Source organism: Equus caballus, chromosome 3 (genome assembly GCF_041296265.1).
Source record: "Equus caballus isolate H_3958 breed thoroughbred chromosome 3, TB-T2T, whole genome shotgun sequence".
Taxonomy (NCBI): domain Eukaryota; kingdom Metazoa; phylum Chordata; class Mammalia; order Perissodactyla; family Equidae; genus Equus; species Equus caballus.
The window spans coordinates 122,616,482-122,624,717 of record NC_091686.1 but is presented as its reverse complement, the minus strand read 5'-3'; the positions used below and the strand labels follow the sequence as shown (position 1 = coordinate 122,624,717).

Genomic DNA, 8,236 nt, shown 5'->3' with positions numbered 1-8,236 from the left:
GGACACGCATGGGCCCAGCTCTGTGTCCAGGGTGGGCTCTGCGCAGAGTCTGGGAGTCGGTGGTCTGACAGAGGAGACAAGCAGGGGCTCCCGGAAGCAGAGAAGGGAGATGGGGATGGATGGAAGGGGGTCCTGGCTCGCTGCCCTGGGAGGACACCTGGGTGACCCGGGTTTGGGGAGCCCGGTGGGTGCAGGAGGCCCCTCCACGTGGGTATGTGCTTGCACACACACACACAGACCCAGACACATGCACACACAGGGGCCGGGGGGGAGGTGAGCAGGAAGTCATCTTCTCCCTTGCTGACAAAGTGACCCTATTTTCTGGAGGAGAGAGAGGATGTGCTCTCTGCTCACTCAACTCTCATTTTCTCTGCTCAAGCGCACGCCGCTTCTCATTTCCCCGCAATGACTGTCACTGAGGGCTAGCTGCATTGGGGCCCGCAGGGAAGGGGGACCATGGTTTTCTCTGTTCCAGTGGAAACTGAAGACCCCCCTGTGCTCCAGCGAGGCCTGGGGGTCCCCTGAGGATCCCCCGCAGGCAGGAGACCAGCTGGGATGACCTCGGCCTGTGGCCCTGTGCTGGGCTGTGAGCCTCCGCCTGTGCCCTAGTCACTTCCCCCAGGGACAGCAGGGAGGCGGGGGGGCCCTGAGACATCCTGGGGGGCCTGGGGCCAGAGAAAAGGAAGATAGAATCAGGGAGATGGGAGAAACTTTCTGGGGAAGGAAGAGATGGAGAGAAAGAATTTTCCAGGACACAGAGCAGCCACAGAACAATACCACCCTCAGTGACCTCTCGACAGTACTGTCCCCTTGGCCTAGGCCTGCCAGCGGGCAGCAGGAGGTGGTCAGTGTGCTGGAGGCTGGCCGGGAGCCCCATCGCTGAGGGCCGAGCAAAAGCAAGAAGAATTCCGCACAGCCGATGTAGCAGGGAGAGGAGGGCAGGCCGCGGACGGCCATGGAAGTGCAGAGCTGGCCTCGGAAGACGGGGACCCATCCAATTGTCCCTTTGGAGAGACAAGGTACGTGAGACCCCGGGGGCCTGTCCCAAGGTCGCACGCAGAGTGAGCCAACAGGCAGGACCCTCCCTGTCGTCACAGAGGGCGCCCTGAAAGACTGAGTCCCGAAGGTCAGATCCGAGGAGAGCAGAAAGAACTACGGCGTCTCTCTGTCCTACAGCTTAACCGGAAAAATTACGCTCCCCAGACGAGGGCTCCAGCCTCTTTTCGTCCATTTTAAGAAGTAGCACTTAATTGCCATTGTAACCTTGAGCTCATCAAACACGGGAGAAAATAAACTTGTTTCCATGGCTTTAGCTTCACTTAGAGGATTAAGTCCCAATCAAGCGCATTTGTCACCGTCTGCTGAGTTGTGGTCCCTGAGCTGCAGGCTGTCCCTGGCGTGGAGGCGTGTCTCAGCAGTCGTTCGCAGCTGAGGGGGAGGGGGTCAGAGGGTCGGGCTTTGGAGCCAGCCGAGCTGGAGTGAAAAATCCCTGTCCCGTTCCAGGGGATGGCGGCAGAAAGCCAGCTTTATCTGCTCCTATGCCTCCATGGCTGCGTCTTCCCTGTCCAGCATCTTGGAGGCGTAGCCTGGGAGGCACCGGGCTCTGAGGATGGAGCCCAGGTGAGTCACGTCGAGATGAAACTGCCCTTGAACATCCTGCACGTCACCTGCCCGGGGCCACACTCGGGCCGTCGGAGCCCAGCACCGGAGAACGAGGGTCTGTCTTCCCGTCGGCCTCGTGCTGAGGCCTCCCCTCTCACGGCAGCAGGAGAGAGGAAGCTTCAGTGTGTGTTTGTGTATGTGTGTGAGCATGTGTGTGCATGTGCGTGTATGCATCTACGCATGTGCTTGTGCATGTGTATGTGCATACATGTGCATGTGTGTGTGCACACTCACGTGCGAGTGTGTGTGTATGTATGTGTCAGGGGCCCTGTGCTGCTCAGGCTGGTTGGAGCCGGCTTCCACTATTCAGCATCAGGGAGCCGGGACTCACGCACGCGGCCTCCAGAAAACAGGAGAGGAAGAGCCGGCAGCAGCGCAGATGAGAGGGGGAGGGGGCACTAGTGGCAGCAGGAGTGGCAGGTGGCTCCTGACTTGAGGTCAGAGGAGACCGGAGCACCCCTGCGAGCAAAGGCGCGTATCTCGGGGCGAGAGCAGAGCGCACACTGCAGAAACCCATGGCACAGGGCCGAGACTGTGAGGCCAGACCCAGCCAGACACGGGTGTCTCTGAGGGAGAGACCAGGACTAATGGAACCCAAGCAAGAGGCAGGTACCACAGGGACAGCCCCAGGGGCTGCGGGGATGGCTTGGCGGGACCAGTGCGTGAGGTCGGCTCGAGAGGCGTCGAGGCTTTGGGAAGGGGACAGGGCACTCACACATGGGCCGGGCAGCACGGAGGCAACGCCACCCTCGTGTTCTGGGGACAGGGTTGCCCCACCACGTCATCCCCAGCTGGTTTGACATGTGGCTGCAAAGGCCACATGGCCACTGTCCCAGGTGTAAAAGAACTCCGAACACGTGGCCGGACATGTTCCCTAACCCTCTCAGCAAGACAGAAACAGGGTCAGACTGATGCACGAGGCGGTGGCTGAACGCCTACCAAACCAGATGAACACGGGAGACGCGACAACAGGTGAACGTGGTGAGACGGGATGACAGGTGAGCACGGTGAGTCGGGATGACAGGTGAACACGGTGAGATGGGATGTGGAAAGGTGAGGGCCAAATGATGGGTCCCGGCTACCTTCACAGGGTGTGGCCTGGGCAGTCAATAGGGCCCTGCCTAGGAGAGTCTCGCTCAGTAGGGTCCTGCTCAGGAGTATGGTCCATGCAGAGAGGGTCCAAGCTTCAGGGGGTCCTTGCTCAGGAGGGTTGATGCTCAGACGGGGTTCCATGCTCAAGGGTCCATACTCAGATGTCCATATTAAGGGAGTCCATGCTCAGGAGGGTTTTATGCTCAGGGGTCCATGTTCAGGGGGTCAGTGGTCAGGGGTCCACGCTCAGGGGTTTGTGCTCAGGGGGTCCACGCTCGGAGGTCTATGCTCAGGGGTCCATGCTTTGAGGGGGTCCATGCTCAGGGAGGGTCCACGCTCAGAGGTCCATGCTCAGGGGTCTATGCTCCAGGGTAGTCCATGCTCGGGGCGGGGGGGTCCATGCTCAGGGGTCCATGCTCAGAGATGGTTCCATGCTCAGGAGTCCATTCTCAGGTGGGTCTATGCTCAGGGGTCCATGCTCAGCCATCCATACTTTGGAGGGTCCATGTTCGGGGTGGTCCATGCTAGGGAGGGTCCATGCTTAGGGCCGGTTACATGCTCAGGGGTCCATGCTCTGGAGTCCATGCTCAGGAGGGTCCCAGCTCAGAAGGGGCCCAGGTCTTCTGGACCCATGCTTCGTTTAATGCTCTGCTGTCATCAGGTTGAAATTGTCCGCATTTGTGCACAAGGATTCTGCCTTTTCGTTTTGCACTAGGCCCCCATGCTGGAGCGTGACTGCTTCTCCCACATTCACACAACAGTGTGGCCACACGGCTTCTCTCAACTGAGGGGCAGAGTGGCCAGGCCTGACTCCCAGACCGGGGGGGTTCCTGTCCACATCATGCTCATCCCTGGGCATGAGCGTCCCTAGGCACGGGCATCCTGGACGGGGCTGGCAGTCACTGGGCAGGCCTCCCCGGGCATCCGCCTCCCTTCTTTCCCAGCGAGTCTGCCCTACAGACCAGCACATCCCAGGGGCAGGGGCTGGTCCCACTCCTCTCTGGGTCACTCTCACAGCTGGTGAGGAGGGGGTGCTGGGGGACGCCTACTCCGTGTGGAACGAGGGGCCAGGTGGGGTGTGGGTGAGGACACAGGCGTCTAAGACCCTGGGCGGGAGATGCCCACCAGGGTTTCCGCCTGGTCTGCTGTGCGTGGTGGAAGGAGATTGGGAGGGGCTGAGGCCCCGGCTTAGGCCCTGGGGACCGCCAGGTCCTGCCCAGGAGGACCCTTCCAGGAGTCAGTCGCTCTCCAGACAGCCCGCCCCTTGGAGCTGCCAGCCATCGCATCTCACTGGCATGCTAGGGCCCTCACCGGCTCGCTGCTCGCCCAGCGCCCAGGGATCTGATTTCAATACCATTACTGAGAAGTCCAGCTTTCCTGTAAGCAGTAGTTATTACCCGGGAATCAAAGCCCATGTGAAGGGAAATGACAGAAATCCTGTCTGCCAAACACGTCTGCTCGGGGGATGAAGGAGGGGAAACAACAACAGCCGCTCCATTCGGACTGGCTTTGCAGGTGGATGCACCCGTTCAGCAAACCCCAGTGGGCGTGGGCTGCTCCGGGACATCTAGAAAAAAGGAAAACTCATGATTAAAGTCAGTGGCATTGCTGTTAGGGGCAGAGCTGGCTCAGTGGGGGAGGTTATAGGGTTGAGACAATCAGGTCTCAGACAACCAGCCTCAAGGTTGTTTGTTCATTCATCTCCCCTCCCCCCACATATCCATCCATCCATCCATCCCACATCCATCCATTGATCGATCCACACATATCCATCCATCCATCCATCCCACATCCACCCATCTATCGATCCACACATCCATCCATCCATCCATACCCCCACACAAATCCACCCATCCATCCACATATATCCATTCATCTATTGATCCACACGTCCATCCATCCATCCCCCCACACATATCCACCCATCCGTCCACATATATCCATCCATCTATTGATCCACACGTCCATCCATCCATCCATCCCCCCATACATATCCACCTACCCACCCACCTACCCTCCATCCATCCACCCCCCACCCCATACATATTCATCCACCCATCCACCCACCTATCCATCGCCATCCATCCGTCCGTGGACCACGTGCCCTCTGAATGCACAGCCTGTGCTGGGTGCTGGGCACAGAGATGGGACCCATCCCAGGAGCTTGCTGCCCTGTGGGAGAGACAGACTGTTTGATAGGACAGGGCAGCCCTGGAGCTAGGGATGCACACAGGAGGCACCCAACCTGGCTGCTGAGTGCAGGGTGCCCCAAGCACCCTGCATTCCTAGAGCGGGAAGAGACATGAGACCAGGCTGGCAAAGTGAGGAGCGGCTGGCAGAGCTGTGGCCAGCTGGTGATGGGCGCTGGGACCCTGTCCCATCCGACGGGGGAAGCTCTGAAGAGTTTAAAGGTGGAGCAATCAGATGAAGGTTTAGAACGGCCACGCCAGAGATGCGCCAATACAGAACAGAGGTCACAAACCTTTCCTGTGTGGGGCCAGAGAGGCAACATTTGGCTTTCTCATCCACGCCCGTGTAGGAAAGCAGCCACGGACGACACGTGGGTGAACGCAGAGAAACAGGGGTCAGCTGAGTTTGGCCCTCTGGGTGTCATTTGCCCGACTCTGAGATGCAATAAAAGAAAACACGTTGAAAAGAAAACACATCAGGTCCACCCCACGGGGGAAGAGCGCCAGCAAAACATCAAGCTCCAGACATGCAGGACACATGGGGAGACTGCTCTGGAAACGTCTGTGCCCCAGAACGGGACAACCCAGGGCTCCGTGGGGACAGGCGTCCGCGGAAGAGGGGTGAGTCCATCCAGGACCACAGGAGGGAGGTCCAGGCAGGGTGTGCAGACAGAGGTAGGCTGTGGGTTAATGCGTGCAACCTCAGCTTGTCAGATAAAAATGCAAGTCCCTCTGGTCTACCCACAGTGGGTCGCGGCTGACTGTCTGGAAGGGGTGCTGGTGGCCACTGCAGGGGGCTGACCTGGCCAGGTCCTCCTGCAGCCACGGGCTGTGTCCTCACACAGGCAGCACCCACTGGTTTATAGGTTTAATGTCTGAGAGATAAGAAAGCTTCTCCTGTGGAGGAGGCGGGCACAGCAGTGGGCACAGCTGGTGGACCTCGGGGGACCTGAGGGCAGGGGGGCCGGGGCAGCTGGCTGTGTCCTGAGTGGGAGCCTGGGTGTGGCGGAGGGATCACAGCTCCGCGGGAGTCTGGCAGGCAAGTCCCTCTCTCCTGGTGCGGAGGGACCACGTCTGCTGCTGGCTGGGCCTGGGGCCTCCGGCTACTTGATCAGCGCACCCTACTTCTTCCTGCTAAGCCAATCTGCTCTGAGCTGGAGACAAAAAAATGCTTTATAGTGTGAAGTTTCTAAAAGGATGCAGAGGGGGAGCAAGGGGAGTGAGCACACTGCCTGTTGGGGGGCTGGGGGTGCTGGGGAGGCTGGAGGGGTTGGGGGGCTAAGGAGGCTGGTAGGCTGGGGAGGCTGAGGGAATTGGGGCACTGGGGAGGCTGGGTGGGTTGGGGAGGTGGGGAGGCTGGTAGGCTGGTGGGTTTGGGGGGTAGGGGGACTAGGGCGTTGGGAAGGCTGGGGGACTGGGGAAGCTGGGGTGGCTGGGGTGGCTGGGGTGGCTGGGGAGACTGGGGAAGCTGGGGTGGCTGGAGGTCTGGGAGGCTGAGGGGCTGCTAGAGGGACTGGGGAGGCTGGGAAGGGATGGGGGAGCTCAGGGGGGCTGATGGACTCCATTGCCCGCATAGGGCTGGTGAATTCTCAGACGCTGCAGAGGGACTCCTGGGTCAGAGGGCCTGGTGGCGGGGGGTACTTGCGTGGGGCCCCCAGCCTACAGGGTCTGCCCCTGTTAGCGCACAGGATGGAAGACATCAGGCAGGCCTGAGCGCCGGGACCAGGGGTGGATGGCGGCGGTGTCCCCCTGCCTCACCCCTCCTGCTCCTCACTGTTGGTGTGTGATGTCATGGCTCCTCCCACCAAGGCTGGGTCTATTCCCCAGGGACCTGGCTGGCCTGTGACTGACCTCGCCCAGGAGGGCAGGTGGACGTGACATGTGGCAGTCCCTAGCCCAGGCCTCCGGAGGCGGCCGTGCACTGCTCGTCTGTCTTGGGACCCTGCTGCTGCTGCATGGATGGACCTGGGCTGGCCTGTTGAGGGATGGGGTACACGGGACAGAGATGAGCTACCCTCGCTGAGCCATCCTCGCTGAGCCCCATGATGGGAGAAAGCACAATAAAGACCAGCAAAACCCACCTTCCCAACCCGCCCAACTCGCAGAGCCTCGGATCGCAAGCTGACGTGTGTGGTTGTTTGAAGCTGTGGGCGGTTCGTCTCGCAGCAATAGCTGACTGATGGAGAAAGGCAATTTCAAAGGCACTGCCTGAGTTCTTGAGGCCACCAATAATAATGACAGGAAAGAGGGAGGAGAGCAGAGTCCGGAGCTGGGGGGAGCCGAAGCTCTGGTGATGGAGGAGGACCCTCGAGGGAGGGAGAGGGGGGAGGAGAGGCGGTGGGGGCCCTTCCCACACAGACCTTGACCAGTTTCCCTGAAGTCTGGTGACCTCTGCTGATCACACATACTCAGTTTAAAAAACACAAACACACCAAATCTGTACCTTTTTGAGTCCAGAACTAAGATCATAATGAGGTTCTGAGGGTAGAGGGTCTCAGTCTGACTGTCCTGCCAGCCTGTGAGCCCCCAGCTGGGCCTTGCATGGACAGTGGATCCTGTTTACTGAGCGCCTGCTGTGAGCCCGTTCCACTGTGCAGAGCTCCCCGTGGGGCCCCGGGTCCGTCCTTGCAGCAGCCCCACGCGCAGGTGCCACGGCCACCTCACTTCCACAGGATGGAGCCGCGGGGGGCTCAGCAGCAGGAGGCCAGGCTGGGCTGGGGCCCCGATCGTACGAGCTGCTGACATGGTCCCTGCGCCGCCTTTGTCCCCCCAGGCCCGACGCACGGCTGGCGTTTGATCGACATCCGTGGGTGTCGAACAAAGAAAGAAGCAAAGGCAGGGAGTGGTCACTCGTCCAGGGCTCGGAAGACCCAAGGCCCCGAGAGAGGAGCTCCTGTACTCACCCCCAGCGCCGCCCTGGGGCCACGCTGACTGCAGTCTGCGCTCCGTCCACTTCAGAGGGGGCCACATGACTGTCCAAGTTGCTGGCAGCTGCTGCCTCTGTAGGGGGACCAAACTGGCTGTTCCTTCCGCTGGCCAGTGGGCGTCACCCAAAACACAGCCTCATCCAGACGCACCTCCATCCTCGCACACCCCAAGTCCGTCTCCGTGGGCTGAATTCAAAAGCAAAACGTGAGAAACCCTGGCCCATCGTGAAATTTTCCATCTTCAAAGCAACGTCGCTGCAAACAAGGGGACAGCCCCATGCCAGCAGGCGGTTCTGGTTCTGGAGGATTCCCTCTGATCAGGGCTCTGAGCCGTGTGGTAGTGCCCCGTCAGCATTAAGCTGTGCG

The 8,236-nt window shown here is 60.2% G+C and overlaps 1 long non-coding RNA gene across 1 annotated transcript; it reads right to left on the bottom strand.

Moving 5' to 3' along the window:
* Window positions 1-207: 207 nt before the first annotated feature.
* Window positions 208-5,373, bottom strand: LOC138923343 (uncharacterized). Its single transcript, XR_011436828.1, has 3 exons — window positions 5,237-5,373; window positions 4,822-4,926; window positions 208-4,321 (listed from the first exon to the last, which is right to left on the bottom strand). It is a non-coding gene; the product is annotated as an uncharacterized lncRNA (long non-coding RNA).
* Window positions 5,374-8,236: the final 2,863 nt, after the last annotated feature.